Here is a 19,923-nt window from a genome sequence, read left to right on the forward strand (position 1 = left end):
TTTTTATGGAATATATTTTATTAGTGATCAGAAAAAGCTAAGTAACTCTTGGAAAGATGATTTTTTAGTAGACAGTTTTGTAAGAACAGTTTTAGATTTACAGAAAACTAGAAAATGTAGTGCAGTTCCCACAGACCCTATACCTAGTTCCCCCTACGATTAGTATCTTACATTAGTATCGTACATTTGTTAAAGTTTATGAACCATTTTGGATACACATCACTAACTAAAGTCCATACTTTGTTCAGATTTCCTTAGGTTTCACCTAATATCCTTTTTTTTTTTTGAGATGGAGTTTCACTCTTGTTGCCCACGCTGGAGTGCCTAAGCGCCATCTTGGCTCACTGCAACCTCTGCCTCCCAGGTTCAAGCCATTCTCCTGCCTCAGCCTCCCGAGTAGCTGGGATTACAGGCATAAGCCACCACGGCCGGCTAATTTTTTGTATTTTTAGTAGAGACGGGGTTTCACCGTGTTAGCCAGGATGGTCTTGATCTCCTGACCTCATGATCCGCCCGTCTCGGCCTCCCAAAGTGCTGGGATTACAGGCGTGAGCCACTGCGCCCGGCCCACCTTTTGTAATTTCTTAAAGGATATGTTGTAATTGATTAAATACTTAAGATCTGTACACATTACATCAATTATTCTCTTAACATGTTACATATTATCCACAAAAATGTAGTTGGAAGCTGGACTTAATTAATTTTGAAAGGAAAAAAGAAAAATTAGATGAGAGATATTTATATTGATGGAAAAATGAAGGTGTGAAATGTACTTTACTAACAATTTTGCATTTGGGCTTGCAGTTCTCTTTTTCTTCCTTGAAAAAGCCTGACCTTCACAACACCAGGTCTTTTCATGTTTCTAAAGAATCTATAGTTTTCTTTTGTAGTACAGCGCACATGATATTTGCTGTCGTTTGGTGAATATCTGGCTCCCCAACTGGACTGAGAGCTCCAGGGGAGCAGGGACCTTGTGGGCTCTGCTCCCTGCTATATCCCCTGTGCCTGGCGCATAGTAGGCATACAGATACAAATGGACTGTCATTGCATATGCTCTTTTGAACTTTTAGAAATATGAGTGGTTAACTATAGGGTACATTTTTGGGTAAATAATCATAACAATTCTGTGTGAAAAGGGTAATTTAAAATAGTAGTATCAAAAATACATTTAGCTGTCTTGTCCCCTCCATATATACTATATATATATGTGTGTGTGTGTGTGTGTGTGTGTGTGTGTGTGTGCGTGCGTGTATATATAGAGAGGAAGAAAACTAGAAGTATATTATTGCAAAACATTAAGAGTGGTTATCTCTGGGTTATGAGATTATGGCTGGCTTTAATTTTTTTTGAGATGGAGTTTTGCTCTTGTTGCCCAGGCTGGAGTGCAATGGCGCTACTCAGCTCACCACAACCTGCACCTACCCAGTTCAAGTGATTCTCCTGCCTCAGCCTCCCTAGTAGCTGGGATTACAGGCATGCGCCACCACGCCTGGCTAATTTTGTATTTTTAGAGGAGACGGGGTTTCTCGATGTTGGTCAGGCTGGTCTCGAGTTCCCAACCTCAGATGATCCACCCACCTTGGCCTCCCAAAGTGTTGGGATTACAGGCTGTCTTTAATTTTCTTCTTTGTTTTTTAGCTCTTTCCAAGGAATTTACTATTTTATAATTTGGAAATACCACAATATTTTACCTGGTATTACTTTTTGTTTTTTTGAGATGGAGTCTCGCTCTGTCATCCAGGGCAGAGTGCAGTGGCGCAATCTTGGCTCACTGCAACCTCCACCTCCCGGGTTCAAGCGATTCTCTGCCTCAGCCTCCCGAGTAGCTGGGACTACAGGCGTGCGCCACCACACCCAGCTAATTTTTGTATTTTTAGTAGAGATGGGGTTTCAGCATATTGGCCAGGCTGGTGTGGAACTCATGACCTTGTGATCTGCCCGCCTCAGCCTCCCAAAGTGCTGGGATTACAGGCATGAGCCACTGCGCCTAGCCCTGGTATTACTTTTCTAATTAGAAAAATTAGTGAGTCCTATACTAAAAACGTTTCAATTCTAGTATGTGCAGGAGCCCTTGAGGCAAGATAAGAAATTTGTGAAGTCAATGACCACCTTATTCCCCAGGAGAGCTTTTATCTATTTAAACCAAAAAAGTATAGCTGAACTTTAGAACTATGTTCTATCTTAGAGTCTTTGAACTAGTATTTCCTATGCCTACTATCTTCTAGTTTCATCAAAACCACTTCAAATATTGTTGATCAATTATCAATTTAAAAGTGGAGTTTTCCAACTATGTTAGTATGACTGTCATGTCATATATGTGTTTAATTCCCTTTGCTGATTTAACTTTTGTTTATTAATCTAAAGACTTAGGGGAAAAATTGATTTTCTCTTATTTAGTATTTTTTAAAAGTCCATGATATAAAATCTGCATCTCAGTCGGCAATAACAGCCTACATTTTTCCTTAAGACAAAAGGGATCATTCATTTTTTTTTTTTCTTAATTGTCCCTTTTTAGATAGGAGATGAATCCCTGGATTAGATGAAAAATCATGAAAATTTTCTGTGGTTTTTATAAATCCAGGCCATTTGTATTTTCCTTGCCTGTTTCTCTAGATAATTAAACAGTGATGGATTAGAATTAGGCTGCAGCAGAGATTGGGGGAAAAAAAATCTCCCGGCATCCCTTCCTGCAGAAGCATCCGCTACAGCAGTGATTGTAGCTGCCACTTTAACTGACATGTCTTAAATTCTGCCCTGGAAAGCCCTGGGATGCTGTCAGCTGCCTCGGCAACTACTTTGCTTGTGCCTGAGAATTGAGAGTCTCATTGGAGACCAAGGAATAAAATAGAAATTGAGGATTTTTGTTGGCTTTGAAATTGAGGTTTGTCTCCTCTTTTAGTTGGCTTTAAAAAAAATCTGGTAGAAGAGAGGGAAAGACATCTTCATAGTGGGACTATATTCATTCCTCCAAAGTTACAGCTGCTCTAAATCTGTGAGTATGTCATATTTATTTAGCAGTTCCTGGGTTTATGATTCAAATGTTCTCTTTAAATCTATGAGGGTTTAATTTAAGGAAGGCTATGTAAATTTTTTAAACTCCAGTTAAATTTCACTGGAGCCTGCAGTTTTTGTTAGATGACATTGTCTTCATTAAGAGCTTCATGTCAAGCCTGCTTGGCTTCCCCTCTAACCCTCCCCCGACCTTTTTAAAACTTCCTAAGGTGAGTGCTGAAATTGAAGAAAATAGTGTGACTTGCTGTGGAGGAGGATCTGGTCTTCCCGGGATGCCATGGCTGGTTTATTGCTGCTGCAAGGTGTGCGTCTGGGCGGCTGAGACTCCTGCTGCAGAACAATGGCAGGATGATGCTGGTTCACTTTGTATTTACTGTTTGTCTTATGTCCTCTGCTGGTTTCATTATAGCATTTTGTTTTGTTTTGTTAGGGTAATTAGAACCTTAGAGATTGGTAAAGTGGCTTGTCCTCAGAAATAGCATGTGTTGATTGTCCTAGACCCTCACCTCTGACCTTGCTGTGCTGGCTTTAGTGGTCTCTTTGTAGCAGATTACAGTAAATGTGAGCTACCAAAAAGTGACCTTTGTATGGCCACCTTTTAAAATTGTGCATCAGAATCAATGCTGGGTTTTTTTTTTTTTTTTGTGACGCAGACCCTGAAGTCTAAACATCTGTCCTTAGTCATCGTGTCCCATTTTCCCCCTTTGGAATTTCCTGGACGTTAGAATTGTATCCTTGCTGAATTAGTGAGTGAGTTTTGAGCATTCTCTAAAGATAAGTTAATTTTTGATTCTCACCATAACCCCCATATGTTCCTGATTTGTCTTTGTTGAATAAAAGTCATATTATTGAACAGATTCATATAATTTGGCTACTGATTTTGTTCCTTTATCTTAAAATTACATTAGCTGAAATGATTTTTAAAAGTTGATATGTTCAGAGATCAGTAGTCAAAATACTTTTAAACACCAACTGGTAACAGTCATCGTTGTAGATGCAGAATATGTTTGACTTAGGCTGACATATTATATGAGCTTTTTGGGTGCCAGTATTTTGGTTGACTTCCTGCAGGGTAAAATAAATCAAGGATTTAAAAAAAGAAATTTTCTCTACCACCCAGAGATCAAACATCTGCTGTTTTTATTTTTAAACATTTTGTCATACCTAAATGCAGCAACTTTGAATTTAATTAGGAAGGATTGCTAAAATTAGGAAATTCTGCCTTACTTAAACTTGCAAAGATCTTATATTCGTTCATTCATTTCATTCATTCATTCATTCATTCATTCATTCAAAAATGTTTACATCTGTTACGAAGCTCTTGCCAGGCTCTGGGGATATGATGCTGAACAAAATATTGTATCTGCCGTCATGGAGCAGAGATTTTTAGCAGATGAAGAAGGCATTAAAAAACTGATTACTTAATTTCATTAAAATTGTGGTGATTTTTCACCTGTAGAAGTGTAAGTACTTTGTGGCCAAACATATATGACATATAAATACCTGCAACTAATTCTGCCCCAGATCTGAAGGTACAGATCCCTACAATGCTTAAGCTGGAAAGAGATGTTGGAAATGAGTTAACTGGTTCAGCAAGCATGTGGTCAATGCTATAGTAAGTGCTGAGTTTAGGTCAGTAAGTAAGAAATGGTTCTGCTTTGGAGGAGCTCATAGTCTTAGTGGAAGAGCAAGGGAAATTGGCTATGTTAGAATATTCTGTCATCAGTTTCCCATTTTACTGGAGAAGAAACAACCTAGATTATTTTTAAAATGTCTTCTGTGCCAGGCCCAGTATCTATGGTAAATCTGTTTTTGACTTTTAAAAAAAATCTTCAACAGCAACCATGTTGATTGACCTTAATGCTCCCATTTTCCAAATGAGGAAAACGAGGTGCACAAAGACTAACTCAGTTGCCTAGGGTCACTCAGAATGCTGATTGTAACTCCATCATGCTAAAAGTTGGCAAGTCTGTGCTCCTTGAAGCTGCTGGATTATGTCCTTAGTCATAGGTTGGTTGGGGGAGCCCCCTCCTTTTTTTTTTTTTTTTTTTTTTTCCTTTTTCTTCTTCTTTTTTCTCCTAAAGCCACAGTGCACTCCTAAATATCATGCTATTATGAAACAGGAAAATGCTTAGGTTTTTTTTGCCTCATGCCCAGAGGTCTCCCTAATATTTTGCACTTGCTTTCCACTTGTTAACAGCACATATACATTTATGTCTTTGGTTCACTTTAGAAAGGACAGGATTGCACTTATGGGCAGATTATGCTTCAGTGGCAGGCCAGTTAAGGAACGTGGAAAACATACATCCTAGAAGAGGAATGCTAATGGAAAAATCAAGGGTTTCTTGAATTTTAGGTCCAGAATGCTGTTCACCAACATCAGCAATTCCCTATAGGGCTGCCATGTTCAGAGTTGTACACAGGACTTGTCTCCTGTAATGAGTTGGAATTCTTACAAATTTGAAAATTGAGGGTAGGGAGTAACTTTTCAGGAGTGATATTATAGCACATCTTGATTCTAAAGGCCATTTGTCCATTTCCTTTCTGAATGACTGTTAGAATGTTCTTCCTTAGAATGAAGTCTTCCTTATCTAAGATGAACTTTACCTCTCTACAGCCTCCTACCCACTGATCTTAAGATAAAACCACTCTAGTGTTTTTACAAAGTAGTCTTTCAGATATGTAAAATATTCTCCCTACCGGTCCCTGGTGGATCTTCGTATATCCAAGCTACACATCCTCAGTTACGTCACTTCTCTCTCCTGTGACATATTTCATGCTTCTCTCCATTCTGATCTCTTTGAATTTGACCTGTCATAGTTTCTAGATGGTTACAACCAAAACTGGACACTATTTCTAGTTTTGTCTGGTCAGCCAAGAGTGCAAATGGGTCATTTCCTTCTCATGATGCAGTAATGTTATTCTTCTATTAATGTTTCCTATGCTGCATATCAATAGCTGTGTAACAAATCACCACAGAGCTTAGTAGACTTAAAACAATAACAATCATTTATTTGCTTATGAATCTGAAATTTATGCAGGTCTCAGAGGAAATGACTCATCTCTGCCCACTTGGAATCACCTGGGGTGGCTCAGCTGGAGCTGGAGGAGCCATTGCTATGATGGCTCACTTACCTGGCTGGCCAGTTAGTATTGGTTGTCAGCTGGGAATTTAGCTAGAACTGTTGTCAGGGGCTTTGTTTTTCTCCATGTTGTTGCTTGAGCTTCCTCACAGCATGGCAATGTGGTTCTAAGCTTTAGTATTCCAAATGACAAGAAGTAGCAACTGCTAGTCTTTAAGATTTGGACCCCAAACTAACACAGTGTTGTATTGGTCAAGTAGTCACAGAGACCACCTCGATTCAAGAAGTGGGGCCATAGACCTCACTTCTTGACAGGAAGGGTGACAAAGAATTTGTGGCCATTTATAATCTACCTTGCCAAATTTTTGGTCTCTGTCCTTCTCTCTATTTCCAGCTAAGTCATACACCTTAAACTCCTCAACTAAAACCCCAAGAGTTAGATTTGAATTTTTGTTAAGGTGAGTCTCCTCACCTTAATGAAAGACCCCTCTGCAGACTAACATCAAGACATTAACCAAAATGTTATGTGACTCTGGTGATTTATTTATCTATTTATTTTTTGAGACGGAGTTTCCTTTCACTCTGGTTGCCCAGGCTGGAGTGCAATGGCGCGATCTCGGCTCACCACAACCTCTGCCTCCCAGGTTCAAGCGATTCTCCTGCCTCAGACTCCCTAGTAGCCAGGATTACAGGCATGTGCCACCATGCCCAGCTAATTTTGTATTTTTATTAGACACAGGGTTTCTCCATGTTGGTCAGGCTGGTCTCGAACTCCTGACCTCAGGTGATCTGCCCACCTTGGCCTCCCAAAGTGCTAGGATTACAGGTGTGAGCCACCGCACCCGGCCTGGTGATTTATTTGGGTAAGAAATAACTTAACAGTGCCATTCTACCCAAGTTCTCTGACTTAGCCAGAGAAATTTAGGTGGTAATTGCAGAAGACCAAACAGAACATGAGTATGATGTGAATTTCATGCATGGTTTACTTTTCTTTTGATGTTTCATCAGTCTACAGGTGTGGAAAGTCTTTAGTGACCAAGTGGTATGAATGGATTTCTTTGGTGATCATTTTAGATTAATGGGTTATAGAATATTTTATTTTGAGTCATTATAGGTGGCTGTAATTTAGAAAGCAGGAAAGTATGAAACCAAGACTTGAATTTCTCTTGTGGTTTCGGGCTGTAGTCATTGTTTTCTTAGTTAGTAGTTGGGACAGAATTTGAGCCCTTCATTCCAGCAATCCAGGACCCAATGTATAGCGTTTATTTGCCATCACCCCTCCTTAATATTAGCTTAGGTGTTTTTGTTTTTATTTTTTAAAGTAATAGCATCCCTGTATAGCAAAACCATTTCATATGCCTGCTTGATACCACAGGCTGAATAAATACAGCACATTAACTATGGAAACAGCCACATATTGAAGAACTAAAGAAAAACTCTAGAGTTTAATTACTTGAATATTTATATGCTCCTTCTTCAGTTTTGTTTGTTTTTCCTACTAATAGATATTTGTAGGGAGAGCCCTTATATTTGCTGAAAGCTGCTTGTTTGTGAATGAAGTTTTCTGTGATGAAATATTCATGGGTACTTTTCATGATCTACATGTGTGACATAAAATGCCAAGTAGGAAGACTGAATTTGATGCAAGGGGCTAATTGCATCAGGAAGAATGTCATTCATTCATCAAGCAGTGATTGAACATCTCTGGATTAAGAAACAGATAGTTCCGGTTCTTAAGAAGCTCATAAGCTACTCACTGTAATTGAAAAGTAGACCAATAATTATACTATGAGTTGTAAACTCCAACCAGAGAACCCAGCGAAGAAACATACTATCTAGCCTGAGAAAATGACTTTTTGGAAGCCTTTATTTTTTTTCTTCCTCTCATGGATCATGAGGCAAATAAAAGGAAAACTTGTTGTCAGAATTGTCTTTAGAAAAACTTTGTTACTCTTTGTTTTAGGTGGTGATATTTTAAAAGAAAAGACAATGTCCCCCCCATTCAGTGTCCCACTGAAAACCTGTATTTGCTCTACATCTGAAAATATCTGCATTCCAACGTGGAGCGATGCAATGCAAATGGCAAATGCTGCCTCAGTGGCCTCTGCCCCATGACTGCAGGAAGCATTAAGCAGAACTGCTGAATAGCAGGAATATAATGGTCTGTCTAATGGGAAGTTCTTGGCTGCCATAACTCCTCTAATAACATCAGCACCACTTCATTCCCTTGCATTTATGTGATGTTTCAGTTTAAAAAGCGATTTTACAAAATGGAGCACGTTCTTTCCTCGTGGTATCCCTGGGAGGGACATAGGGCAGGTGTTGTTATTGCTGCTTTGCTTTTGCAGATAGGGACACTGAGACCCACTGAGGTGAGGGAGTGGCGCAAAGCCACACTGCCCGCCAGTGCGTACCTAGGACAGAAACACAGTGGTCTGCTATGTGTCCCAGCATGCCTTCTCCTAGATCACGCTCCAGTCATGTGGTAAGAGAGGATAATTCATAGATTAGGTAAGAAGTTTTCAGTCAGAAATAAGAGAACCCTCCAATAGGGAAAGGATTTTTGTTTGTTTTTAATTTAAAAAATCAGCAAAGAAAACTAGCAAAATGAAACAGGAGCTGTGCCTATCTCTTGCCAATCCAACATTCCATTGTTGTTTGTTTTAAATAATGTGAAGGAGTCTGATTTGCTTGCCTAAGGAAAGAATTTGAAAAGATACAGGCTCTGGTTCTAAGTTTCCAACTTGGTCAGTAATTTGCTATGACTATGGGCAAGGAAAACAGCAGCTGTTGGAGTAGTTTCTTTTGCTGAAAGAGATAGTAAGCACTACCTTCCATTTTCTTTCTAAAATTTTTTTTAAATGAAAAGAAAATGTTTTTAGAGACTCCAGCCTGGGCGACAGCCTGTGCATGGCACAGTGCTGCCCACTGCAGCTTTGAACTCCTGGGCTCAGGCTGTCCTCTCAGCCTCCCGAGTAGCTAAGACTGCAGGTGTATGCCACTACATACGTCCAATTTTTTATTTTTTTGTAGAGATGGGCTACTGCTATGTTGCCCAGGCTGGTGTAGAAGTCCTGGGCTCAAGTGATCCTCCTGCCTCAGCCTCCCAAAACACTGGGATTACAGGTGTGAGGCACTGTACCCAGCCTGCTTTCCATTTTCTTAGTGAGTAGCGTCTTTGACATGAAGTTAAAGCCAGGTACTATGAGTGCTCACCTGATTTTTGGTTCTTACGAAAGTGCTTTTTTTCTGTAGACAGTTGTTAAATTGGCTTCCTTGCAGGGGCGATGACCAGTGGAGCCTTATATTCTGCCATCTTGCTCTGCCCCTTAATGAGTAGGGTCTGAATCATGCTTTGTATTTTATATGAAAATGTACTTGTATTCTTTTCAACTGTTCTCCTTTACTCTGGAACTTTCATCCCCACTGGGGACAGAAAAGCACATTAAATGGTCAATTAAAAATTACATCATCTGTTCAAATTTCCAGCAGTCTGTTTTGGAGTGACTCAGGTTTTCTGGGAGATGTGGGAGGGGTAAATGCCCAGTTAAGTAAAAACTTAAACTCTGTATCAGGCTTATATCTTCCTTCTTAAAAGGTTTCCCCTCTCTCTCCTCCTTCTGACCTGGCGCTGGGTGCAGGAAGAGGTGGTGTACGGATGGCCCGTGTCTGGGGACTGCTGCCTGGTAGAGGGCCCCATCCTGTTGTCTTTGCATTGGCCTCTCTCCTTGCTGCCTCTGCCACCAAAGGATTTCTGGACTGTTGGTGTGTCCGTGGCCCAAGGGCTTGGCATTCTCCACTGGCATTGGTTGGCCCACAGGTTCCTGAGATCCAGCGGCCACGCACATTTAATCGCTGTCTCTGCCCTTTGTTACAGGATCATCATGCCAATAAGCAGTCTTTTAAAAAAACATTTTTGTTTTGTGATAATTCCAAACATACAGAAAAAGTGCAGGAATAACACAGAGAACTTCTGAATGCCCTTAATTCAGTTTTAACATTTTGCTATATTTGTTTTATTATTCTATGTATATACATTATTATATATTTTCTGAGTCATTTGAGAATAGGATTTTGCTCCAGAGAAGGTGGTCTAGAAGGATGAACCAGAATCTTTCTAGTGAATGGAGCTTTCATATTCCTTTCTTTTCTCTGCTTTCTTCCAATTCTTCTTTCTTTCTTTCTTTATTTTTGAGATAGGGTCTTGCTCTGTCACCCAGGTTGGAGTGTAGTGACATGATCACAGCTCACTGCAGCCTCGACTGTCCTGTTTCAAGCGATCCTCCTGCTTCAGCCGCCCGAGTAGCTGGGACTACAGGTATGCACCACCAGGCCTGGCTGATTTTTCGTATTTTTTGTAGAGATGGGGTCTCCCTATGTTGCCCAGGCTGGTCTCAAACTCCTGGATTCAAGTGATCCGCCTGCCTTGGCCTCGCGAAATGCTGGGATTACAGGCATGAGCCACTGTGCCCAGCCTGCATTTCCCGTTGTTGATATTCTTAAAAGCGTATGTCTAGAACATCAGATAGGCCAGGTGTGACTGGTCTGACTGGAGGAGAATGATGTTATCCTTCATTTGCTCCTTTGTTTATTTATTTAATCAACCAGCACAGTGGTATTGAAGATCATTACCTGCAAGACACTGTACTAGGTGCTGCGATACAATCCTGCCTTTATGAAGTTTGTACTCTGATTAAGAGATAATTATATTTTTAAGTCAGAGTTAATTAGGCTGTGTGCGGTGGCTCATGCCTGTAATCCCAGCACTTTGGGAGGTCGAGGCAGGTGGATCAACTGAGGTCAGGAGTTTGAGACCAGCGTGACCAATATGATGAAACTCCGTTTCTACTAAAAATACAAAAAATTAGCCAGGTGTGGTGGTGGCATGTGCCTGTAGTCCCAGCTACTCAGGAGGCTGAGACAGGAGAATTGCTTGAACCCAGGAGGCAGAGATTGCAGTGAGCTGAGATCCCACTACTGCACTCCAGCCTGGGTGACAGAACTAGACTCTGTCTCAAAAAAAAAAAAAAAGAGTTAATTAAAAGAAACTTATGAAAGATTACTATTTTCCTCATTCTAGATGCTATAGTTTTCTTAATACGGCTTAAGTTGTATCAGGATTCATATTCTGTTGTGTTCACAAATTCATTTAAAATAATTCACAACTTTTTACCATTTTTTAAGTCACATCTCTTTTTTCCTGTTTTTATTCAGTTAGATTTTATAAATTATAAATTCAGGAATTTATAATTTATTCTCACTCAGGTATCATCTTTGAGAGCAGGCATGCTATTATTTTGTGTGCTTTAACATCTGATACCATGCCTGGAATATGGCATTCCTAAATGTTTATGGATAAAAATTAAATTTTAGTTTACTAAATATAAGTCATCCACTTAGAGCATTATCTTTTTAAATTATGGTTCATTCACTGCTATCTTTTCCAGTTTCATTGTTTTGCAGAGTCTTTTTTTTTTTAACCTTGCATTCTCTATTTTAATCCCAGTTTCTGATACAAATGTAAAACACATGATAAAGGGAAGTACCTTTTGAGAGAAGCTGTTCAAACAGTTATGAATCCATCTATTTGAATGAGCTTGTCATTCCCCATTTTCCATACAGAGCTAAGGGACACTTGGCAAATATCACATTCACATGGCCCGCATGTGCTACATTTTTCTCATCTGCCAAAGATGGGAAACAAGGCTGGTATTAGAGAACTCGTGAGAGCGCCATCTCTTAGCTTCCTATGAGGGCTGATTCCTTCAATAAGGCATGAATCATTGTTTGTTTTTAGCAAAGGTAGATGCATGAAGGACCAGATTGAGATGGTAAATACGCATAAAGTAATAAGTTTGAAAGCAGTTCAGGAATATAATGGTAGACCTATTGAAGCATGTTATGAATGCAGGAAATAGAAAAGATAAAATTAGAAAAACCACATTCAAGAACTGACTTTTTTAAAGTAGTGAAAGGTTGGAAGACTTCTAAAAGGTCTAAAATAACATGAGAAACACATTGAGTAGTGATGTATTCTGACTTCTTCATGTGGGGAGGGCTAAAAATAATAAATTATACTGTTCTTGCATATTTCTTAGATAACTATTTTGAGTTATGTGTGATAAAAAGGGATGATCAGAGGGTGTTTCCTTAAATTAATATTTGAATATTCCCTTCATGAATATAGACTTAAATTACTCAAAATATATGCTTAACTTTTTTCATTATTGTTAAAATGCTACATTATCATTTTTGAAAAAAATTGAAAAAAAACCATAGAAAAGTACAAAGAATCTAAAGATTACCCACGCCCTACAGATAATACTAAGGGTTACAGTTTTGATTGAGGAAGGCTTTGTAAGAAGTCTAAGCATAGATTATTTAGGGAGAAGTTTATCTATTCGCCAGTTTCTCATTTAATAGAACAGTTATATCCTTTGTTGGTGCTTGCCCTTTGGCCTTTTTCAGCTGTTTAGTTTTTCCTTCGTAAGGAACAGGGCCAGAGTGGAGAGAAAAAGTTGAAAGTATATTCCTTTGATTCTGAGTGCACTGGTGACAGGCCTGACAAAATGGGATTGGAGTTGGCAGTAAAATGATACTTGGGGAGTATCTTTTTATTTTTGGGCTCTTCTTGCTTTCTCATTGTCAGCAGCAGCACCTCCTCCTTCCTCTGATCATCGGCCATGAGAACAGCTCTTTGAGGAATCATCCTTGGGCAGAATTTGGTCTGGGAAGCAGTTTTTTTTTAGTAAGAAAGACAAATGTTGTCTATGTAGCCAATACTATTAAGCAATAGATTTCCAGTGGTGTGTCAGAGTCCTGCATTTCATAATTCTAGTGGATACCATTTTTTATTTTTAAAGTTTTAGATTTGAAGGTACATGTGCATGTCTGTTACATGGGTATATTGCATAATGGTGGGGATTGAGCTTCTAGTGTACTCATCACGCAAACATTGAACATTGTATCTAAAAGGTAATTTTTCAGCCTTCACCTCCATCCTCCCTCCCCTCTTTTGGAGTGCCAAGTGTCTGTTATTTCCATCTTTACTTGCATTTGTACCTATTATTTAGCTTTCAGAAGTGAGAACCCATGGTATTTGATTTTCTGCTTCTGACTTATTTCACCTGGGATAATGGCTTCTAGCCATTCAAGTTGCCACAAAGATGATTTCATTCCATTTTGTGGCTACATAGTATTCCATTCTGTATCTATTCCACATTTTCTTTATCCAGTCAACCATTGATGGACACCTAGGTTGGTTCTATGACTTTGTTAGGGTGAATAGTACTGTGATAAACATATGAGTGCAGGAGTCTTTTTTATATAATGATTTCTTTTCCTTTGGGTAGATACCAGGCAGTGGGATTGCTGTCTCAAATGGTAGCACTATTTTTAGCTCCTTGAGATATCTTCATACTGTTTTCCATAGAGGTTGAAGCAACGTTTGTTCCCACCAACAGTGTCCAAGTGTTCCCTTCTCTCCACAGGCAATCCAACATCTGTTGTTTTTTGATTTTTTAATAATAGCCATTCTGACTGGTATAAGATGATATCTCATTGTGGTTTTAATTTGTGTTTCTCTGATGATTAGTGATGTTGAGCATTTTTTTTTTCATGTGTTTGTTGGCCTCTTGTATTATTTTATTTAAGAAATATCTGTTCAGGCCTTTTGCCCAGTTTTTAATGGTGTTGTTTCTTTCTTGTTGAGTTGTTTGAGTTCCTTGTAGATTCTGGATGTTAGTCTTTTGTCAGAGGCATAGTCTGCAAATACTTTCTTATTTTTGAGACAGGGTCTCACTCTGTCACCTGGGCTGAGTGCAGTGGTGCGATCTTGGCTCACTGCAACCTATGCCTCCCAGACTCAAGTGATCCTTCCACTTAAGCCTCCTTAGTTGCTAGGACTACAGGCATGTGATACCACGCCCAGATAATTTTCATATTTTTTGTAGAGACAGGGTTTTGTCGTGTTGCCCAGGCTGGTCTTAAACTTCTGAGCTCAAGTGATCAGCCCGTCTCAGCCTCCAAAAGTGCTGGGATTACAGGCATGAGGCACCACACCCAGCCAATATGGTCATTTTAATGATACTGATTCTTCCAGTCCGTGTGCATGGGATGTTTTTTCCATTTGTTTGTATGATCTGTGATTTCTTTCATCAGTGTTTTGTTGTTCTTCTTGTAGAGATCTTTTACCTCCTTGGTTAAATGTATTCCAAGGATTTTTGTTGTGGCTAACATAAATGGGATTCAGTTCTTGATTTGGTTCTCAGCTTGAACATAATTGGTATATAGAAATGCTACTGATTTTTGTATGTTGATTTTGTATCTTTACTGAAGTTGTTTATCAAATCTAGGAGTCTTTTGGAGGAGTCTTCGGGGTTTTCTGTCTTTTGGGAGGAGTCTTTGGGGCTTTCTAGGTATATGATTATGTCATCAATTAACAAAGATAATTTGACTTCCTTTTTTCCAATTTGGATGCCTTTTATATCTTTCTCTTGCCTGATTTCTTTGGCTCAGACTTCCAGTATTATGTTGAATAAGAGTGGTGAAAGTGGGTGTCCTCATTTGTTTCAGTCCTTAGGGGAAATGTTTCAACTTTTCCCAATTCCATATGATGTTGGCTGTGGGTTTGTCATATATGGCTCTTATTATTTTGAGGTATGTTCCTTTGATGCCTGGTTTGTTGAAAGTTTTTATCAGGAAGGCATGTTGGATTTTTTCAGTTGTTTTTTCTGTGTCTATTGAGATAATCATATGATTTTTGTTTTTAGTTTATTGATTTGCATATGTTGAACCATCCTTGCATACCTGGAATAAAGCTCACTTGATTGTGATGAATTATATTTTTGATGTGTGTTGGATTCAGTTTGCTAGTATTTTGTGGAGGATTTTTGCATCTGTGTTCCTCAGGGATATTGGTTGGTAGTTTTCTCTTTTTATTGTGTCCTTGTCTGATTTTAGTATCAGGGTGATCCTGGATTCACAGAAGGTGTTATTGCACCTCCTCAAATTTTTTGTAATAGTTTCACTAAGATCGGTAGTAGCTTGTCTTTATATGTCTAGTAAAATCTGGCTGTGAATGCATCTGGTCCTGAGCTGCTTTTTTTTTTTTCCCAGAAGATTTTTTATTACTAGTTTAATTTCGTTACTTACTTATTATTGGTCTGCTTGGGATTTCTTTTTCTTTCTGTTTCAATCTTGGGAGTTTGTATGTTTTCAGGAATTTATCCATTTCCTCTAGGTTTTCTAGTTTGTGTGCATAAATGAGTTCATAGGAGTCTCTTATGATCATTTGTATTTCTGTGGTATTGGTTGTAATATCACCTTTATCATTTTTGATTATGCTTATTTGAATCTTCTCTTTTATTTTCTTGGTTAGTCTAGCTAATGGTCTGCCAATTGGTTTATCCTTTTGAAGAACCGACTTTTCGGTTTGTTGATTCTTTTCTTTTTTGAGATGGAGTCTTGCTTTGTTGCTCAGGCTAGAATACAGTGGCATGATCTTGGCTCACTGCAACCTCCGCCTCCTGGGTTCAAGTAATTCTCCTGCCTCAGCCTCCCAAGTAGCTGGGACTACAGGCATGCACCACTATGCCCTGCTAATTTTTGTATTTTTAATGGAGATGACGTTTCGCCATGTTGGCCAGGCTGGTCTCAAACTCCTGACATCAGGTGATCCACCCGCCTGGGCCTCCCAAAGTGCTGGGATTACAGGCATGAGCCACTGTGCCCAGCCAGTTTATTGAGTCCTTGCCTTTTTTTTTTTGTCTCAATCTCATTTAGTTTTGTTCTGATCTTTGTTATTTCTTTTCTTCTGCTAGCTTTGGGTTGGTTTGTGCTTGTTTTTCTAGTTCTTTGAGTTGTGATGTTAGGTTGTTAATTTGAGGTCTTTCTGTCTTTCTGATGTAGGCGTTTAATTAATGCTATAAACTTTCTTCTTAGCACTGCTTTTGCTGTGTACCAGAGGTTTTAGTATGTTGTGTCTTTGTTTTCATTCATTTAAAAGAATTTTTTTATTTCTGCCTTAATTTCATTGTTTACCCAAGAGTTGTTCAGGAGCAAGTTGTTTAGGTTCCATGTACTTGTATAGTTTTGAGAGTTCTTCTTGGGATTGATTTCTAATTTCATCCCACTCTGGTATGAGAAAATACTTGATATGATTTTTATTTATTTGATTTTATTGAGACTTGCTTTGTGGCTGAGTATATGGTTGATTCTGGAGAATGTTCCATGCACAAATGAAAAGAATATATATTCTGTGGTTGTTCGGTAGAATGTTCTATAAATGTCTTTTAGGTCCATTTGGTCTGTAACCCAGTTAAGTCCCAAGTTTCTTTGTTGATTTTCTGCCTCGATGATCTGTCTAGTGATGTCAGTGGAGGTGTTGAAGTCCCTCACTATAATTGTATTGATATCAGTCTATTCTCTTGGGTCTAGTAGCATTTGTTTGATAAATCTGGGTGCCCCAGTATTGGTTGCATGTATATTTAGAATAGTTAAATCTTCTTGTTATATTGACTCCTTTATCATTTTACATAATGTCCTTCTTTGTCTTTTTTTACTGTTAATTGGTTTACGTCTGTTTTACTTGATATGAGAATAGTCACTCCTGCTCACTTTTGTTTTCCATTCTCATTTTATGTCTTTTTTCTCCCTTTTACTTTGAGTCGAAAGGTATCTTTAGCCAGTAGGTGGGTCACTTGTAGGCAGCAGATGGTTGGGTCTTGTATTTTTTTTTTTAAAACTAGTTTGCTACTCCGTATCTTTTAAGTGGGGCATTTAGGTCATTTACATTTAGGTTAGTATTGATACATGAGATTTTATTCCTGTCATAGTGTTGTTAGCTAGTTGTTTTGGAGTTTCAATTGTGTAATTGTTTTATAAGATCTGTGAGCTTTGCACTTATGTGTTCTTTTATGATGGTGAGTATTGTCCTTTCATTTCCATGTTTAGAATTCCTTTCAGCATTTCTTGTAGGATAGGTCTTGTGGTGACAGATGCCCTTAGTATTTGCTTGTCTAGAAAATTTTTTATTTCTTCTTCATTGATGAAGCTTAGTTTGGCAGGATGTGAAATTCTTGGGTGGCATTTTTTTTTCTTTAAGGATGCTAAAAATAGACCCCAATCTCTTCTGGTTTGTAGGGTTTCTGCTGAGAAGTTTGCTGTTAGTCTGATGGGTTTTCCTTTGTAGATGATTTGACCCTTCTCTCTAGTTGCCTTTAAAATTTTTTCTTTAGTGTTGACCTTGGATAGTCTGATGACTATATGCCTTGGTGAAGTTCATCTTGCATAGTATCTTGCAGGTGTTCTCTGAATGTCTTGTATCTGCATGTTCACCTCTCTAGAAAGATTAGGGAGTTTCCTGAATTATTCCCTCAAATATATTTTCCAGGTTGCTTACTTTTTCTTCTTCCTTCTCAGGAATGCCTATAAGCCATAGGTTTGGTTGCTTTGCACAATCCTGTATGTCTGAAATGCTTTGTTCATTTTTAAAAATTCTTTTTTCTTTATTTTTGTTTGGGTTAATTTGAAAGATTGGTCTTCAAGCTATTTTTTAAAAAATTATTAGTTGGTTATATGAATTGGAGGTCTTTAAGCTCTGAAATTCTTTCTTCTGCCTGGTCCAGTCTATTGTTAAAAGTTTCAACTGTATTTTGAAATTTCTTAAGTGAATTTTTCATTTCCAGAAGTTCTGTTTTTTGTTTTGTTTTGTTTTTGTTTTTTAAAGGATATTAGTCTCTTCCCTCATTTCTTGGATTACTTTCATGGTTTCATTGTGTTGAGTTTTCAACCTTCTCTTGGATCTCATTGAGCTTGCTTGCAGTCCATACGCTGAATTATTTATCTGCCGTTTCTGAGTTTTTATTTGGTTCGGGTCTGTTGCTAGACAGCTAGTGTGACCCTTTGGTGATGTCACAACATTTAGATTTTTCATGGTGCCAGAATTTTTATGTTGGTTTCTTCTCATCTAGAGACGCTACTACTTTTTCTTTTTGAATTTATTTTCATTTAGATCGCGTCCCCCCCACCTCCCATTTCCACCTCTTCTAGGGGTGTACCTATAGCGTAAGTATGTTGGGTACGGTCTTTTGGGTTCGCTTCTAAGGCCCTGCGCGATTCTGTCTGCAGGTTTTATATTGGTCTGTGCAGTTTGACTTGGAGGTCAGTAGGTGGCGCTTATGGGTAAGAGCCAGTTGCCGCACAAGCAGATGGGTATATACTTGACTTTTATTTACTGTGATGAGCCCTCTGTTGTTTTAGGTGATGAGCTGGACAGAGGAGTGCCTGGTGCCTTGAGGTTCCTGTTCAGGTTGGGGAGGGGAGACATAGCTGGGCAGAACTGGATTCCCTAGCTTGCCCATGAGTATCACAGTGACGAGGTCAAGCTCCAGCCCTGGTGGGGGTGACTCGGGGGAGCTCCTGGTGAGATGTGCGAAGGTCTCTGCAGGATTTGAGAGGGCTCCACTGGCTTGATGGATACCATTTCGGCTCTAGATTACAAACATGGTGGCTTCCAGAGCACATCAGTTGGCCTGTCTACACTCATTCCTTTTCTCCCCTAAGGAGAGATATTAACGTTGATGGAAAACCTTGAAGGACATATTTTTATTCATTTTTGAAATTTTATTTTAGTTTTAAATATGGACTAGCTTTTATCTCATTGCACAGGAACATAGCATATTGTGTTGGATTTATTGGGGAAGTTAAATTTGAATTGGCTCTGCTATCTATGATTTGATTGAGAGAAAAAGTATAAACAAAGATAGCTGTAAGCTTTACCCTCGAAAATAGTTCTACCTAGTGATTACAATTAGAGCAGTATTCAAATGAATAATAAAAAGATAAGTAACTCAATTAAAAATGGGAAAATAATCTGAATAGACATTACTCCAAAGAAGACATACAATTGGCCATTAAGTGCTTAAAAAAGATTCTCAACATTATTAGTCATTAAGCAAATGCACACCAAAAACTACAGTGAGATACCACCATATCTCATGGACAAAAACAAGTATTGGCCAAGCTGTTAAGAAATTGGGACTCTAGTACATTATTGGTGGGAATATAAAATCACATAGCTGGCCGGGCATGGTGGCTCATGCTGGTAATCCAAGCACTCTGGGAGGCTGGGGTAGGAGGATTGCTTGAGCCTAGGAGTTCAAGACCAGCCTGGGCAAGATGGCAAGGCACCATTTCTACAAAAAATAAAAATTAAAAAAATCAGAAAAATCACACAGCCACTTTGGAAAACAGTCTAGTAGTTCTTCAAAATGTCAAACATAGAGTTACCACATAATGTAGCAATTCCACATACCATAATTTAGCATTCCATAGCAATGCTAGATATATAATTAAGAGAAATGAAAATACATGTCCACACAATAACTTGTTTTTTTTTTTTTTCTGAGATGGAGTCTCACTCTGTCACCCAGGCTGGAGTGCAGTGGCACAATCTTGGCTCACTGCAACCTCCGCCTCCCGGGTTCAAGCAATTCTCCTGCCTCAGCCTCCCGAGTAGCTGGAATTACGGGTGTGCACCACCATGCCTGGCTAATTTTTGTATTTTTAGTAGAGATGGAGTTTGCCATGTTGGCCAGGCTGGTCTTGAACTCCTGACCTCAAGTGATCTGCCCGCCTCGGCCTCACAAAGTCCTGCTGGGATTACAGGAGTGAGCCACCATGCCTTGGCCAAGAACTTGTACATGAATGTTCATAACAGCATTATTCGTAATGGCCACAAAATGCAAATTATTCATATATTATCAACAAATGATTAACAAAATGTGGTACAGCTATACAATGGAATAGTATTAGGTAATGAAAAGGA

At 38.9% G+C, this 19,923-nt stretch overlaps 1 protein-coding gene across 11 annotated transcripts in view; it reads left to right on the top strand.

The window, feature by feature from the left end:
- TTC39B (tetratricopeptide repeat domain 39B) overlaps nucleotides 1-19,923 on the top strand; it is a 194,702-nt gene that overhangs the window by 107,899 nt on the left and 66,880 nt on the right. The window contains exons 1-2 of one of the 11 annotated variants that reach the window (XM_055092112.1): nucleotides 2,728-2,992; nucleotides 10,296-10,413. The exons of 8 other annotated variants lie outside the window; for them this stretch is intronic. The gene's annotated coding sequence lies outside the window, so the exon portion shown is untranslated. Of the gene's footprint in view, nucleotides 1-2,727; nucleotides 2,993-10,193; nucleotides 10,414-19,923 lie in introns of those variants that run through there. 2 more of the 11 variants (XM_008976208.3, XM_034967199.3) reach the window with 2 other exon arrangements.

The sequence above is a fragment of the Pan paniscus genome, chromosome 11, assembly GCF_029289425.2.
Source record: "Pan paniscus chromosome 11, NHGRI_mPanPan1-v2.0_pri, whole genome shotgun sequence".
In the NCBI taxonomy this organism is placed as follows: domain Eukaryota; kingdom Metazoa; phylum Chordata; class Mammalia; order Primates; family Hominidae; genus Pan; species Pan paniscus.